Source organism: Molothrus aeneus, chromosome 9 (genome assembly GCF_037042795.1).
Source record: "Molothrus aeneus isolate 106 chromosome 9, BPBGC_Maene_1.0, whole genome shotgun sequence".
Taxonomy (NCBI): domain Eukaryota; kingdom Metazoa; phylum Chordata; class Aves; order Passeriformes; family Icteridae; genus Molothrus; species Molothrus aeneus.
In genome coordinates this window covers 24,279,986-24,296,654 of record NC_089654.1, presented here as the reverse complement: position 1 = coordinate 24,296,654, position 16,669 = coordinate 24,279,986, and the positions used below count along the sequence as shown (strand labels likewise).

The following is a 16,669-nucleotide window of genomic DNA, read 5'->3' as shown; positions in this document are numbered from 1 at the left end:
ACGTTGGGCACAGGTTGCCCTCGATGGTGCCGGAGGTGTTTTCCAGCCCCGGTGACTCTGTGGCTCCCTCAGGCAAGCTCGGGGCCGGGCGGGTGGCGGTGCCAGGGCCGCAGCGGGGCCGGCCCGAGCAGCCCCCGCTGTCCCCGGCGGGCCGGGTGAGCCTGCGGGCCGCAGGAATGGGGCGGTTGCCGGCTCCGCCACCGCGCTGCCCCGAGGCTGAATGCACGGGCTCTGCTGGCTCTGCTCCCGGAGCTCCGGGGCGCTCGGACACCGCTCCCAGAGGGACGTGCCCGGAGGCCGAAGGCTGAGGGAAGCGCTGAGCCCGGGCAGGAGGCACTGAGCCCAGCGCCATCCCCACACCCTCAGGCCAGGGACAGAAGATGAACCGGGTCTTGCGGTGTTTCTGTTCACGGTACACCTTCAGGTGTTCTCCAGCATCTCCGCTCTGCGGTCCTGATCTGAAATAAACGTTTGTCTTCCCGTGCCTGCGTTTTAACGCTTGGTAAGTTAAAATTGGTTTTATGAGCTTTGGGTCTTCAGAAGTGCCTTTACTGGTCTTGGCATTAACTGTTTTAGAGCGATAGCAAGGCAGTGCACTTAGTGTAATTAAATCTGGTGTGAGTAAAAAGTGAACAGAGATCAGACGTGAGTTTGAATTAATACTTCAGTCTTTAATCATGCAGCAACATAATTAAGATTATTCGATATGGAGTATTTAAAGCAATTCAATACGGGGTATTTAAAGCAATTCAGTATGGAGTATGGTAAGTTTTCCTAGAGTGTTTTAGTTCGTGTTCTCATACTTAGAATATTTTAAAAGTCCTGGTTTGGACCTTCACCTCTCCTTGCAAAACTTCACATATTTTTGAGAAATTCTAGCCTAAGTCAGGTTATTCCTAGATAACTATTTTTATGGAGTAGTTACTTTTTATGGAGTAGTTTTTTATGGGGTGCACTCCCTCGGACCCCTTGTGACCTATACTGCGGCCTCTATAATTGATCCTTACGAGACATTGATAAATTAGTCAGGAAAAACATCTCTGTTTTCTAAGAGTGATCAAATGTCTCAGATAAATCCCAGAGGGAGTCAGCTGTGGACAGGATTTAACACTCCTTGTTCTTGATTTGGTTTCTTAAAGAATTATTTTTCTGAAGTGGGTTGTGTTGAGCTCTTTCAGTGTTAAAATTCAAAGCAGGTACAGAATGGAATAAGAGAGTCTGATACATTCCTCTCTTTAGAATGACACTAGTCAGAACTAATGACTGAAATTTTCCTGAAGTTTCAGCTATTCATCAGTGCCAAGGAAAGGAAAATGTTGTCTGGCAAGTTATTGTGGTAACCAGAAGTGCCCTTTGATACAAATTGCTTCTCTTCTTAATTGACTGCAGCACTGAGGTGAGTGAAGAAGTTCTGATACTAATGTACCACTGTTAGTAAAATTTGTCCTATGTGAGAAAACCTTAATGCTGCAAAAATAAGATTGGCAAAATGAGAGCATGCAGTTGTCAGGAAGGCAGATCTCCAAAGGCAGATGGAGTGCAAATGTTGGAATCACAGAATCCCAGAATGGTTTGGGTTGGAAGAGACCTTAAATTCATCCAGTTCCACCCCCCTGCCATGGGCAGGACACCTCCCACTATCCCAGGTTGCTCCCAACCCCATCCAACCTGGCCTTGGACACTTCCAGGGTCAGCCACAGCTTCTCCGGGCACCCTGTGCCAGGGCCCACCCACCCTCACAGGAAGAAATCTGGTAAAGTGCAAAACTATACACAGGCATGTAAATTAACAGACTGTGAACATTTCTAGGAACCTTTTGCTGAAAGAGACACAAAAAGAAATTCAACACATTTAAGCTGTGCTAATGGTGTCCAGCTCTCTGTATTTCTAGGAATATTGGCCTGATTCTGTTTTATATTTCCTGTATGATTTAATAGTGGCACCATGGATCTCCTCTGCAATGTGGTGTTCTTGCTGCTTTTAAGGATGTGAGAAAAGGCTGCCAAGTACTTTCCAAGTGCAGGCTGTCCTCCTGCCAAGCCATCAGCATGAGGGTTTGTGCTCAGGGCAGCTGTGGTGCAGATGCAGAGCTGTGCTCCCCAGCAGGAGCCCTGCTGGCACAGGGACACTGCTGCCATGGCCAGGGGATTGGGGACCATGTCCCTCATGCTCAGCACTCCCCAGATCATATCCTGATACTCTGCCCAGTTTGGGGCTCTCCCTGCAGGAAAGGCCTTGACAGACTGGAGGAAGGGAAGGCAAGGGAGGCCCCCAGGATGGCTGGGGCTGGAAAACTTCCCCTGGGAGGAAAGGCCATGGGAGCAGGGCTTGCTCAGCCTGGGGCAGGCAGGCTTTGGGGACCCTACACATCCAGCCCTTCCTGTTAGGTTACTGAGCCAAGGTGAGAGGTGACAAGAAGCCAAAACAAGAAAGTTCTGGATGAATACAGGGAAAGCTTATTCCCCATGAGGACACTCAACAGCAGCACAGCTGCCCAGCAAAGTTGTGCCATCTCCATCCTTGGAAGTTTTCCAAATGCAGGCAGTTCAAGCCCTGAGCAGCCTGGTCTGACCCCAGAGCTGACCTGCTCTGAGCTGGAGCTTGGACAGGGACTTCTGAGGGCCCCTCCAGCCCAAGATATCCCATCATCCTGTGATTCTGCACTTGTATGCAAGACAAGAAAGCCTGGGAGATGGATAATATTGTATTTCAATACAATACAATGCTCTGTGTTGGGAGCATTTTTGTTCTCTGAAGCAGGTAGCAAAACCATGCAGCATGAGAGCTGAGAGAGCTTTCATCAGCTCCTGCTTTCCACTGTTCCTGCTGTAATGGAAACAATTCTGCTCCTTGCAGCAGCAAAATAATAGTAAAGAAAATTACTCCAGTCAACTGAGACATGTTGTTTCCATGTCATCCTTTCAGGTAAAATATTTATTACCTGTTAAAGTGATTGAAGGTCACCTGTTCATTTCCTTTCAGAAACCAGCATAGAGAGAGAAGGAAGAGAAAATACTCATGTTGTAAAAATCTGAAGGCAGAGAACTGTAAATAGGAGGCAAAAGATGGGGAAAATCAGGAGAAAATGTCCATGTTGGTGCATTACTCCACTGTGGTACATTACAGTAAAGCAAGATAAGGGTATAAATAAATGATAGCAAAGGAAAACTAAATGGGCATTGGTAGGATGAGGTAAGGTCTGCCCTCGCAGTAGTAAAAGAATCCTTTTCCCATGCCAGACAGAGCAGGAGGGATTTCTGAGGCATTTACCCTTTGTGCAGGGTACAAACTGTGTGCAGAGCAGCTTTGCTCAGGATCAACTCAGGTACAGTGTGGCAGGAGGAAAAGGCACTGAGGTTGTTCTGAACCAACTCTGGCTCAGGACCAATGGCTTTGCTACAGTTTAAGATTTAGATTCTTTAAAAATAAAGCAGAGCAAGCAAGCTGCATGATCTTGAATGAAAAATGTTTGATGTTATGAATGGGAAAGAAGGGAAATTAACCAAGACTGCTCAGCACAGATTGGTATTGTGATGGTAACTGTGATGTGCCTCTCCCTCCTGCAGAGCTCTAGCAGGCTGGTCAAAATGTCCAGTGGCAGTCAAGGGGAAAAGCCCTTTTCTGGATCATAAGAGACCTGCAAGATAATACCCCAGTGATATATCTGCAGAACTGTGCAGATTGTGGCTTTATTTTGAGGCTTGTAGACAAAGTAAGAGAGAGGGAGAGAGTTGGGGCAGATTAACTACTCACAGAGGTAACATGAATAAAGGCAAATGGTAACAGAATCCATGTTGCTCAAGGATCAAAATGTACAAATTAGGGATTCTATTGGCTGTATTCCCCTGGAAAATAAGCTTGGCATGAGACATTACAGGCTCTTCAGCATTCAGGCCCTGCCATTATTAAGTATTTGCTTTCAAAAAATAAACTTAAAATCCGTATATTGTAGCCAGCATTTGGACAGTCAGTGGTGACCCTAGAGGAAAAGATACTGCTAAAAACAGCAGCTGGTAAATCCAGAATGAGCTGGGAGTGGAAGAGATAGGAGCAGGTAGTAAAAGAATAGATCTCATTTAGGAAGGGTCAAAGACTTATTTTTACCCCTCCAGTGTATCCCAAAAATTTCAATGTACTTGATCCCAGTAGAGCTTTAGTGGAGAAATGCACTGCTCGGGCAGTGAGCAAGAAGGGACATCAAATCTTCCACCTTTGATGGGAACAGTGCCAGGCAAAGTTCTTTGATGCAAATAGGGAAATAAATATCTCAAATATCTCAACTCTAAACTTGTAATATAACAAAACAGAAAGATGATGATGATAATAACTATAATAATAGTAATCCCACAGCCACAGCTGGGGAACAACAGCAGGACACTGCTATCAGTGACTGGTAGTAATTCAGAAGTGTTTTCATAGCAGCATTCAGAAAGTGAGTGTATCAGCAAAATAAAAACAGAGGTCAAAACTGGCCAAGAATTGGAGGAGTAGCTGCAAGATACTATTTATTATCTGTTTCATAAAGTGAAGTTTCAGGCAGTGATCAAATGCCAGTTTAATAAATGAAGGATAGTTCCAAGTAGCACATCCTCAAATCACAGAAATGGCCATGCAACTGAAAAAGCATCTGAAATTCACATTCTTCAACAGTCATGAGGCAAAACCCCAAACTCACTTAGACTGAAAAAAACATGTTTACAAAATCTATAGCCTTAGGGCTTACCTCAGAAATTCACTATGTTTTCAGAGTATGATTCTTTGAGAAGACATTTTATGTCTCCTTAGCTTTGAAATGTCTCCAAGGCACATAAGACATTTGACTGAAATAGAAGAGGTGGATAATTAGTGGCATCATTTGTAAACACATGCTTAATTGGGCTTTTGGAGAGGGGTAGCATGCACTTAATGCCTGGTATTAATTCTGCATTTGATATTTACAATAGTGTATTAACAGCTGTAGGATGACAGAGCATGTAATCACTTAATCAGATAATTAGCTTATTACAAATATTTTGATTTGTTGGGATTTTTATTTTAGGCTGTACCTATATCCCTTTAATGCAGCAAGACAATTAATTCCACTAATCTAAAGCTTTTTGTTCAGCCACTACAAAACACAGGTGGGACTTCCCAGCCATGAAATATGGGCAGCTTGTTCCACAGGGTGGGAGTAGCACACTGAGCACATGGCTGCCTTCTCCCTGAGGAGTGCTGTGTGCATGGTCTGTGCCCTGTAGCCAATGGATATTCCAAATTCAGGCTGCAAAAGATAAGCTAATTTCTTCCATTCCCAGAAACCCAGGGCCCAGAGATAAAGGCCAAAGAGTGGGATCTCATTATAAGTAACTTGGGGAGAGCAAGAAAATGTTGTTTCTGTGCTCTGCAAAGGGGGCAGTGAGTAAGACAGAACCCAGCTTTGATATCAAACTGGTTTTCCTTGTAACTTTGTTTACTACTTTTATTATAGTAAGTGGATTGAAGGGAAAGAAATCTTGTTTTTTCCCTTGCTTCCTCAGAAGATTTTGCACATCCTTTCAGAAGGGTTTAAGTAATGTCAGGGCAAAGAAAGCAGAATGCTCCAGCTCTGGTGCCTAGCAGAGGTGGTTTGAACTAAAACAGGGACGTGATTAAACCCTGTTTACAACTTTTTAATCTGTCATTCAGCAAACAACATCCTGCTCAACAAGGATATTTAAAGGGTAATTAAAACCTGGCAAATGAAGGGAAGTTCCATACAATGTTTGGAAATGGTTTTTAAAGGAATGACTACATAGAAAGTGTTGCAAAGATGAAGTCAAAGATTTACGAGGCGTATAAGGTGTTTGTGGGATGAACTACAGGCTGAGACTAACCCACAGTAAAGTTGTTTCTTGCACTGATGAACATTTCATTGAGGTGAAAAGAACGTGCTGTGCCCTGGAAAACAAATTTAGCACTGTTAGGCTGTTCTCAACCTAGGGCTGTGGGCAGTATTTAAATATGTGCAATATTTTAGGTGTGTGACACAAGACAGCACAGCAGCAGGGTTAGAAACAGGAGGGAGAAGCAATACCTGCACACAACTTCTTGGGACCCAAATAGGAGCTGGAGGCTGATTGTAGATGGCAACGGTGCCACTGAGTGTTTCTGTATTGAGGCCTGACTTGTAGATGATTAATACATCTACTGATCGCTAATTAGGTGCAATTAACAGCCTGCACACAACAGCCGCCTGGGTGATATTTAAGATAATTATCTGGTGCCCTCTAGTGGAGCACGAGACAGATATAATCAGATTTTTATTTTTTTTTTCTTGCCGAGACAAACAGATTTGTTTTTCTTCCAGTGAATGGCCCAACCAAGAACCTTTCCTGGAATCATCGAAGGCTTGTGCTTGCACTGAAAATCGCGCAAAAGGTAAATAAGTGTGAGGATGACTTGGTCTGTTGTGCTGATCTTTACAAGTAGTGTAAAGATCAAAATTTAAAAAGCAGTGACCAAAAGTATATTTTTAAAGAGACAAGGATAAGGAGAAGGCAAAAAGACAAGAGAGCAGGAGGATTTTTAAAAACGGGGAAAAATAACAAGGAAAAGATCAGGATATGTTTTAATGATTTCTTGCTTAAGCATCTGCTACAGGAAATTAATGACTATTCCTTCTCTATTTGATACCTTATTTTAGAAGATTTGATATCTTATTTTGGAAGATTTCCTGTAGCTCAGACTTACCTTGTATTGTAGCTGTGCAAAGCCTGTGATCCTCAACCCGACTATTTCCCTGAATGGAGAAGCTCAGGGGATGATTGTGCCACGCTTTCCAGAGGCTGCTTAAATTGTGCAAGGCTATCCCTGAGCTGTGTGTTTCAAATATAGCTTAGGGAGGTTTGCTTTTAACTCATCTGGTTTTTCCATTACTTGAACTTCAGCAGTGACCTCAAGAAAGGATGGAACATATGTGTTTGCCAGCTGGGTCCTCGCTCCAAACCCACATGTGACTCACCAAAGCAGCTGTGCCCATTTCTTCAGAACACAGCTCTGCTCTCTAAATGCTGGGAGTTCCCTGACTTTGCTCCTCCAGCCTGGACAGACCTTGGCTTCTGTAGATCTGAGCTCTGACTTTTTTGGGGGTGCTGGAGCATACTGAACACACATTTCAGCCCAGCATATTAGGTAGGACTTTGCATTTGGAGTTTCTTTCCAAGATCCCAGTTGCCAGCCTTATGAATTAGGGATCTGCAGTGGACTTTGGTAGGTGCTGGGGACAGGCATTATATTAGGGTAGAGGTCTAAAAAATAAATAATTTCTCTTTTTGGGTTCTACTTTCACTCTGATTATTTTCAGGTCATGGGATGCAAAAGTGAGAGTATGGCTGTATGTTGTTACTTGCTTCTAAAGTGTCTGGTTCTGGTATTTGGCAAATTGCTGCCTTCTAAACAGCAGCAAGAAAATCGTTTGGAGAAATACAGCTTACACCTATTTTCTGCATCCTCATACATCTGCTTCAGATTTGCAGCAGGAGGAGAAATGGGATGTGCAATGCTGGTTTATGGACACAGCAGATGTTCATACATCAGCACACACACACAGACACTCTGAATAAAGAAGATTTAACCTTTTGGGATTCACTGCAATGAGGCACAGGGTTAGTGAGAAGTACAGAACCATCTGTAATAATGGTTTCCACAGCACTTGGACAGAACCTGGATTTATGAAGTCCTAATTCTCCACAAGTTCTATAATGAGGAGAGCTTTGTTGCTCAGTGTCTCTGCACAGTAAGACAAAGAAATCTGTTCAGGTCTTATTTCTACACTGTTTTTTGTTCCTCAGAAGAAATCTGTCAGAATATGGATTTAGGAGTTAATGGCCTGGAAGCAAAATCCCATAGAACTGAGTGTCTATGTAAAAAGCTGTCAGAATTTACTGCTATCTTTAAAACCATTAGTGGAAAGGCTAGAACCTATTTCAGGCAAAGAGGGAAAGAAGAAATAAGCCTTTTTTTTTTTCCAGACAAAGACAATTATGAGTATTAATGTGTGGTCATTTTAGATTTCTGGCAGGACCCCTCTCCCCACAATATTTGTCTTGTGTAGTTAAAAATGGCAGCATTAATACATTCTGCTTCCATGAGCCTCTTCATGGTAGCTGATTGGAAAGATCAATAATGTGCCTCAGGTTGTGAGTCATTAGCAGCTTATTTTTCAGTGTTGATTATTACAATGTATGTGAGCAAGTGTGATCAAAGCAGATCATTTACAATACACAGGAGTGTGGTCTGTTGGAGCAGCACGTTTCCAAAGCTGTGGAAAGTGGTTTCAGAGAGAGCTGACAGATTACTACAATGTTTATCATTGTTACAGCCTCAGTGGGAGTCTGGTTTAATCTAATTAACATAACAGTGGGAGCACAATGACAATAAAAATTAGGAGCACTGAAGAACTCTATTATGTGGCTGGTGTGACTGGGAATGACAGACATTACAATGAGTGCACAACAGGAGGATGTTAAAGGGTGACTACTGCTCAAAGAATCCTTTTTTTGTACTTGTGACATTAAGCTGAGGTTTATTTTTTTTTCCTACACTGTCTGCTCTGAGCACCCACTCTAGGTGTTCTGCATTGCCTTCTCTGTGCTCTGAACTGGCTCAGCTGGCAAGATAGCTCTGGTCAGAGAATCCCAGCCTGGTTTGGGGTGGAAGAGACCCTTAAGTTATCCCAGTCCCACCCCCTGCCATGGGCAGGGACACCTTCCACTATCCTGGGCTGCTTCTGGCTGTCCAACCTGGCCTTGGACCTTTCCAGAGAGATCCAGGGGCAGCCACAGCATCTCTGGGCACCCTGTGCCAGGGCCTGCCCACCCCCATTGAAAAAAACTTCTTCTTAAATTCAAACTATATGTCTTCATTTTTCCAGGAGCTAAGAAAAAATCAGGTTTTTTGGCAATAATTTAGCAACAATAGGAAACACTACCTTGAAAAAATCAGTTTAAAACAAACCTACTTCAAACTTTGGAAGCAATTTAAGTAGTATTGTTTGAAAGGAGTTCCAGGCATCTCTAGTGAAAAGGTAAGGGGCAGTGGGATGAAACTGTCAATAGCTTTGACTACCATAAAAATGTAGGATTTTTGGGAGCTTTGTTCCACAATTCTGTGTTCTTTAGAGAACTCCCTGTTGTGTTCCAGGAACAGGTATGCTGAAGTAAATCTCTCAGGAGGCAGTTTCAATTCATGAAACCTGGTGGGTTCCTTTTCCCACTGCTTTCAGTGGTTGATTTTGCAGAAGTCTGGTGGGTTGGTGTGCATGGGGAGGGGGGACCTAAATCCACAAGGTCCACAAGTGGAGGAACAACTTTCACAAACTTCAGACCTGGCACGTTTCCTGGTCCTGAGCACCTCCAGCAGGAACAGAGGAAAAAAAATCATTTGTGTCTGAACAAGTCAGGGATACAGAGCTGTTGGACAATGAAACTGTAGAGTACACACCTGATTTCACAAAGCAACCAAACCCAGATTTTTCATGTCCTTTCTTGTGAAATAAATGACAGCAGTACTGTGTAGCCCTTGATCAGAGAAGACTCAAACAGGCCACCCTGCCAAAGCATTTGTCAAAGGCACCTACAGACCATGAACAGTGAGTATCTATGAAATTTTACAGAAAACAGACATCTACTCTTCATCCCCAACCTACAATAAAGTCTTCTAAAACATATGCATCAAATAGCATAAACGTTGCAGCAGAGCATTGGCCAACAGTCAAAGATCTCTCTGGTGTTCTGTAGGACATAATTTCTCTTTGTTTCTGGCAGTTTTTTGGTGATAAACTAGGAAAATATGATAAAGAGAAGTCTTGGAACAGAGAGTGGGGAGGAGGAAGCCATGTGAACAACTTGACAGAGTGTAAAAAAGACCAGAAGAAGGCAGGAAGCAGGAGAGAAAGTGGTTTGGTAATCAGCCCGTGAGAGGAGGAAGTGTTCAAGTATTGGAGCAACCTGACTCCAGCAGAAGGTGTCCCTGCCCGTGGTAGAGGGTGGAATAAGATGATCCTTAAGGTCCCTCCCAACCCAAACCAGTCTGGGATTCTATGATTTTAAACTGAGGATACTTGGAACTAATTTGCTTTGTAAAGAAACCTAATTTCCTGGTAACTCTTTATTAGCAAAGCTAAGATTGCCTGGGAGCTTTCTGGAGTGTAGGGAGCGGCCACAAGTTGGGTATCGGAAAACCAGGGAGGTGTGCGGGGTCAGGAGGGGCTTTTGTGTGGAAGGATTTTACCGGAGGAGGAGGAGGAGGAGGGATTCTCTGTCACCAGAACTACAGAGGTGAACGTGCAGGAGAGGGCGCCCGACAGCAAGGAGTAACTTCTGCTGTGACAGCATCTCATTAAAACAGGGGGAGAAGAGCTGGTTTAAAGTTTTGGTTGAGGTTATATTTTGCATAACCTCCGAGAGTCAGAGTGGCCAACTGAGCATCCGTGGTTTTGGTAGCTAGTGCATTCAACAGGAGTGAAAATCTGAGTGCTGTCACTCATGTCAGCAACTCCAGCCTTCAGTCAGTGAAGAGTACAATCTTTACAGTCCTCTCTAATTAGATGTGTGAGAACACTGGGTAGGAAGTGTAGAGCTTCCTTTATTTCTCGTGTCACACCACTACCTCAATCCCAGCCGTGGATACCAGCCTCCACAGTGAGCTGGTTCCTTGTTAAACCAGAAAATCCCCTTACAAAGCCTCCACATTGCTGCACTGAGTGTTGGTTGGTTGCCTGTGCTCCCAGAATGCTGGATGAGGTTTCAGCTTGGGCTGTGTTTGTTTTCAGGGCTGTAGCCATGCAAGGCTTTTGCAGACAGCACAAACATTCAGAAGCCTGGACACTGGAGCACTGTCAGGATCTACCAAGTCATTTTTCCATGGCAAATCCAGCATTTAGGGGAGCTGCACTGAGTGGCAGCTACTTCTACCCATGCTCTCCTAAAGCACAGTGTTCTTTTTTCCTAAGCACCTTCCAACTGCTGGTGCAGGTGCTCACTTGAGGCCAAGCTGCCACTGGGCTCTCTTTAAACTGAAAATTCACACTCCAATCCTGTTTCCCTGCTGTGAGAGCTCACTGGCAAGCAGAGCCCTGTGCACCACCAGTGAGAAGGTCCATAACCCCTGTTGGTGCCTCTCCTGCACTGCTGCCTCACCCACAGCTGCAGTCACAGCCCTGCCAAGTTGCTTCTCCTCACCCTCCTTTGCAGATACACCTCATACACACAGCTGTGGTTTGGGCAGCTCATTCTAGTGACACTTGTCATCTGTTGTGACCACACTTGGGGCTGCTGCTTCGTGGGCTCCACCTGGAGAGCTGCATCCAGCTCTGGGAGCACAGCTCAGGGAAGATGTGGCCCTCTTGGAGCCTGAGGAGGCCCCAGAGGTGCTCCAAGGGCTGGAGCCTCTCAGGCTGGGAGAGCTGGGGGAGTTCACCTGAAGAAAAGGAGGCTCTGGGGACACTTCAGAGCCCCTTCCAGTGCCTAAAGGGACTCCAGGAGAGCTGGAGAGGGACCTGGGAGTGTCCAAGGCCAGGCTGGACAGGGCTTGGAGCAACCTGGAATAGTGGAAAGTGCCCCTGCCCATGGCAGGGGGTGGCACTGTATGGGCTTTAAAGTCCCTCCCTGCCCAAACCATCCCATGATTCTGTGATTCCACACGAATTTCAGTTCATTTCTCCTTTTCAGAATATTTGTGGTTTGCACAAGGCAGAACCCTGGAAAGGCTCAAGTTACCAGTAAGTTCCCTCAACCTTTGTTGTGGTGCATTGTTCTTGTCCATGGACTAACAATGCAGGCAGTGCCTTCAGCTGGGAGCCAGGAGCCAAGTGGAGACCAGCGATAAAGAGAAGGAAGGAGGAGCAAGGGAGAGTTTGACCTCACAGCTTTTGTTTAAATTGCTGGTTCTTTTTAGTATTTCCTCTTGTTATTCTTTAGGTATTTGGGGAAAGAGAAGGGGACCAAAGCCAGACCATTATGTGTGCTTAGTCCATAATCTGCACATTTTCATAATCTCTTTTTTTCGTTTTTTTTCCCCTTTATTTTATTGGTTGTTTAAATAGCTACAGAAATATACGAGAGAAATGGAGACTAAAATTTTGCAAGGTTTTAATTCTGGGCAGTGTGCCAAGTAAAAGGTAATTGTTGGCAAGACTCCGAGGTTTGCTTTGCATGCTGCTTTCAGTCCACAGCAGGGATCCTTACAGCTCAATTATTCTGTACAGACAAAATGCTCAAAAAGCTTCATTTTAAAATGGGCTGAGCAGCTGTTAGAGAACCTTAACATCCCCAATTTCAGCCTCCTGCCCACTTCTGTGTTCCTGGGCTCTCTGCTTCTTGACAGAGGAATGCAAGACCCTCCCAGTTCTATCCAGCAGTTACTGCAAGATGTGGCAAAAACCAGGCTTAAGGTAGCTCAACTGCTGAACATCCAGTGTGCCATCAGAAATGGAGCAAGGCCACTGCTGCTCCTTCTGCTGGTTATTTAGACAGGCAAGAGCTCATTTGTGCATCTGAACACATCAAGGGAAAACACATTAAGGCTAATACAAACAACTTGCCCCAAGGAGAAATTCTGTCTGGGTTTAAGTGGAAGAAAATCACTGTGAGAACAATTAAACATTGCACTAGGTTGCCAGGGAAGTGGTAAAATTTCCCTCACTGGAAATATTCAAGGTTTGGCTTGACAGAGCCCTGGACAGCCTAACACAAGGGTCCTGCTTCCAGCAGAAGTTTGGAGCAGATGGGCTCCAGAAGTTCCTTCCAAACTGGATTTTTCTGTGATCTATGATAATACTTCTAATCATCGTGTTTCAAAGTTGGGATAACAGAAGAATGCTGTTATTTTCTCTCATGTAAGGAAAACGAGGATTCCAGTGTCTACGGAAATACTGACTTTATTATGAAATAGAAAAGGAAGGAAAAGCAATAGTTGCATTTCACTTACAAACATTAGTGCAACTGACTGTGGTCAAAACCAGTCTGGTAAAGCTGAACAGAGGAGGTAACCAGGAGAACATAGGTTTCTGCTTAACATCATCAAAAAAAGCAATAAAATAATCTCTTTTGATCTGCAGAGAGAGGTTTTGATGCAGTAAATATGACAGTGTGTTCAGTACTGCACAGCAAACCAGCTGGGACTGTGGTGGTGGATGTGTCTGAAAGCGAGCAAGTTTTAAAATCAGTATTATGCTTTCCTGTAACAGCCAAATAAGCACTGGCATTTAAAATGCTTTGAAAAACCCACAGAATTACTAGAGTAATTTGATAGAGTTTATCAATTCTATCAATTCTCAATAGTACTAGAGATTTGATAGAGTTTATCAATTCTAAGTAGATCATTGCTACATAATCAAGGCACCTGCTGTTCCTTCTGTTGGTTATTTAGAGAGGCAAGAGTGAACCCAAGGCAGGTACTGTGCTAGAAAAGCAGATTGTTACCCAGGTTAACAACTGGAGAAGAACAGAGTGCAAGAAAATTACTAGTACACTAGTTAACTCCATCTGCACTCCTAAAGGATACTGAAAGGCCTTGTGCCCAGGTTTTATCACACAAATAAGTCATGGTAATAATTAATTGGAAATATTTTTGCTGCTCCACCATGAGCATGTGCTGGTGCTGCAGAGGAGGTGATGTTCTTCTGTCCAGGCACACTTTGGGTGAGTGCAGGTGAGCTGGAGAGGAGCAGAGGCTGACAGGATCCCAGGGATGGGGGTGCCTCAGCCACTGATGGGACCAGTGTGGGATTGCTGTCAGGCTGGGTGGCTTTCCCAGCTCAGCAGCCTTGTGCTCTCAGCATCTACACTAAGTGAACAGAAAAACTTGTAAACACTTTGTGATCCATCTACTGCAAATTTAAAACCTCGGAGGGATAAGTTTTTTATAAAATCATCTGGAATGAAAATGAAGCAGACGAGACAATCACTTCAGAGAGGGGAAAATACATCAAAAATCCAAACTGTTCTGCTTTCCTTTGTGTGTCTCCTTTTGAACTTTTGCAGCCCCTTCAGTGTGCAGGATGGTGTAGCAAATCCCACTTTATTTGTTACACATGCCTCCCTGGATAGGGTCCTGAGGAGAAGCTCCTCCATGGAAAATGGAGACTTGGAACAGGAAAGCTGTGTTTAAACCCCATGCTTGGTCCTAACGAATATGCTTGGAATAAAAAGCAACCAAAACCATCTGTGGCCAGAAGAAGCAAATCCAGATGTCGTGGGGATTTAGCCCTCTCCTTCATTAATCATGTCTGCAGGATCATTCAGCTGCTGCAGCCTACGCCTGCTGGACTCTTGAGGGGTTGTTAATAATACAGGAACAGCAGCTCACTTGGGAAGAAAGTTTCAGTCACATCTTTGATAATCAAATGGAAGTAGAATTTTTTACTCCTCTAAGCAGAGTCACCATGATTTCCTTAGTTAAGATGGGAAAATGACAGGTTTAATTCTGGATTTGGCATCTTGCCTCACTAAACTCTGTTCAGAGGCAGTGAGACACCCCAGCCTTCCCTTCTTACCAGGCTGCCTCCTACAAAAACCTCCCTGTAAACTTATTTCTACCACTCAGGAAGGTTTTGGCCTTCCCAGGCAGGTGTGGTTGCCCACTTGAAGCAGTAAAGAACCCGCTGGATGTCCACCAGATGGTTTTTTATTCTGGATTTTCTGCTGAGGTCAGCAGATTGGGCAGAGTTTGCTGCTCTGCAGCCGTGGGAGCAGCGGGCAGTGGGCAGGGCACTGAGCTGTGCTTTATTCCCTGTTTCCTGAGCACCACCTCTGTTTTCACGTGAGGGAACAAACCCATGGGTCTTGTTTGACAATGAGGGAACTCCAACAATGGATCTGTGAGGGCCTGTGCATTAGTTGTTTTGACATGAATGTCCCAACTAATTAAATTACAGCTTCTAATGGCAGCTGAGCAGGAATGATCACCTCATTTGTCATTTAACAGATTTCATAACTAGTGACTAAGCAGAGAAGGAAATGGTGTTTGAATTTACCAAATACTTTTTGTGTATTTAAAAAACAAGGAAAGTTCAACGCCATGTATTTTATTTTAATTTACATATACACAAAACCATGCCATTTCTTGCCCAGTGGGGCAGGCAAATGGAGTGTGCCCCACCTGGAGGTGATTCTTAACTCTAGGATTCCTTACTTTATAGGAAATAAAATCCAGAACCATATCTTCCAGTTTCTGAGTTTTGCATCCCTGTTCAGGGTTTTTATTCCTGTCCCAGATGCCCTCAGTCCTGTGGCATGTCCTCACACTCCATTTCACTCCCTTACCCATTCCCAGGGGTGCTGGGTTTGCTGCACCTCTTTCCTTTCCTGTTCTTCTAGATCCAGCATTGCCCCCCAGCCTTCCAGAGCGAGACTCCAAAGAGCCACGGGGCTGACATCAAAAGAACAAACAAGCTTGAAACAGCGCTCCCATCAGGTTCCTGACATGGCAATGACAGGGCCAGCAGCACTGCCCCAGGAAAACTGGGGAGGGGAGGAGACAAGTCCAGGGGAACTTCTCACCACAGGGCTGCAGGAGAAATTACTTCACATTAAGGTAAGGCAGAGTCTCTTCTTCTTGTGGGGTTACTGATTTGAGAGGACTGTTTCACTCCAGGTGTGCTTTCCCCTCTCCACAGCTGCTGCCTGGAGCTGTACTTGGGACAATCTGTTTATTTGTAATAATTTTAGACTCTGTTTTAAAAAGCAGTCTTGACATGCCAGTTGGTAACACGCCCTAAGCACTAAGAGATTGTGTGTTTGGTTGTGAGGAGTATCACTGGCTCAGGATGGATTTGCAAGGGTTTGGTTGTACTCCATGAGAACTGGGAACCTGAGAGCCACTGAAGGGCCCTTGTGGACAGAAACCAAAAGAGCAGAGCTCTCTGGAGTGAGCACCATGAGCACTGAGCTGCTCCCCTCAGCTTTGAGAGGGAATTCTAGGGGAGCAGCATTCTTTTGTTGGGCTGACCTGGTGTCTTAAAGGCCCAGCTGCTCAAATCCTCCCACTCCAGAGCCTCAGGGGTCAGAAGAGAGAGAAGCCTCTTGTTGTCATTACTGGGAAGTTCTCATCATCCCACCACACTCTTAGACAACAAAGAAAAAAGAGTTTTTTAACCTCAAGTTTTCTACCTTTCCACTCAAAAGTATTTAGTGTTTGAGGAAGAAGATGTGTGTTGTTTGGATATTGAGGGTGGAAATGCTCAGTTTGTAGCAATACTGGTATCTAGCTGAGCCCTGCTATGGGCTAGGGCTATGTTTGTCTGTATATATTTATTGAATGCAAGTAGAGAACTACAGAACTCTGCCATGTCACCATGAATGCATTATCAGAACATTCTATTGCAGGAGTTTCAAAACCTCTCAGTTTATGTATCACATTCAATTCTGTGGGCAAAATTGACATACCTAAACAATTTGCAACCAAGAAGGTTGATAGTGTCATAAAATAAAGAGTGTCATTTATAATTTGTTTTTTTATGAGCACTGTTTTTCAATGACTATTCCAATGAATGTTGTTCACATCTTGAATGTGAGCAACATAATAAAACATAATTGGGAAGAAATTAAGGAGTGAGAAAGGGAACCACCAAAGCCCCCTCCTGCTTTGAACTGTGCACTCAACAGCTTGATTATATTTTGATCTACATAACCTTTGAAAGACAGAACTGCAG

At 44.3% G+C, this 16,669-nt stretch overlaps 1 long non-coding RNA gene across 1 annotated transcript; it reads left to right on the top strand.

Annotated features, from left to right (window-relative positions):
• Nucleotides 1–1,285: 1,285 nt before the first annotated feature.
• On the top strand, nucleotides 1,286–15,423 carry LOC136559891 (uncharacterized). The gene is made up of 3 exons (XR_010784061.1): nucleotides 1,286–1,396; nucleotides 6,326–6,396; nucleotides 15,336–15,423. It is a non-coding gene; the product is annotated as an uncharacterized lncRNA (long non-coding RNA).
• The last annotated feature ends 1,246 nt before the right edge of the window (nucleotides 15,424–16,669 follow it).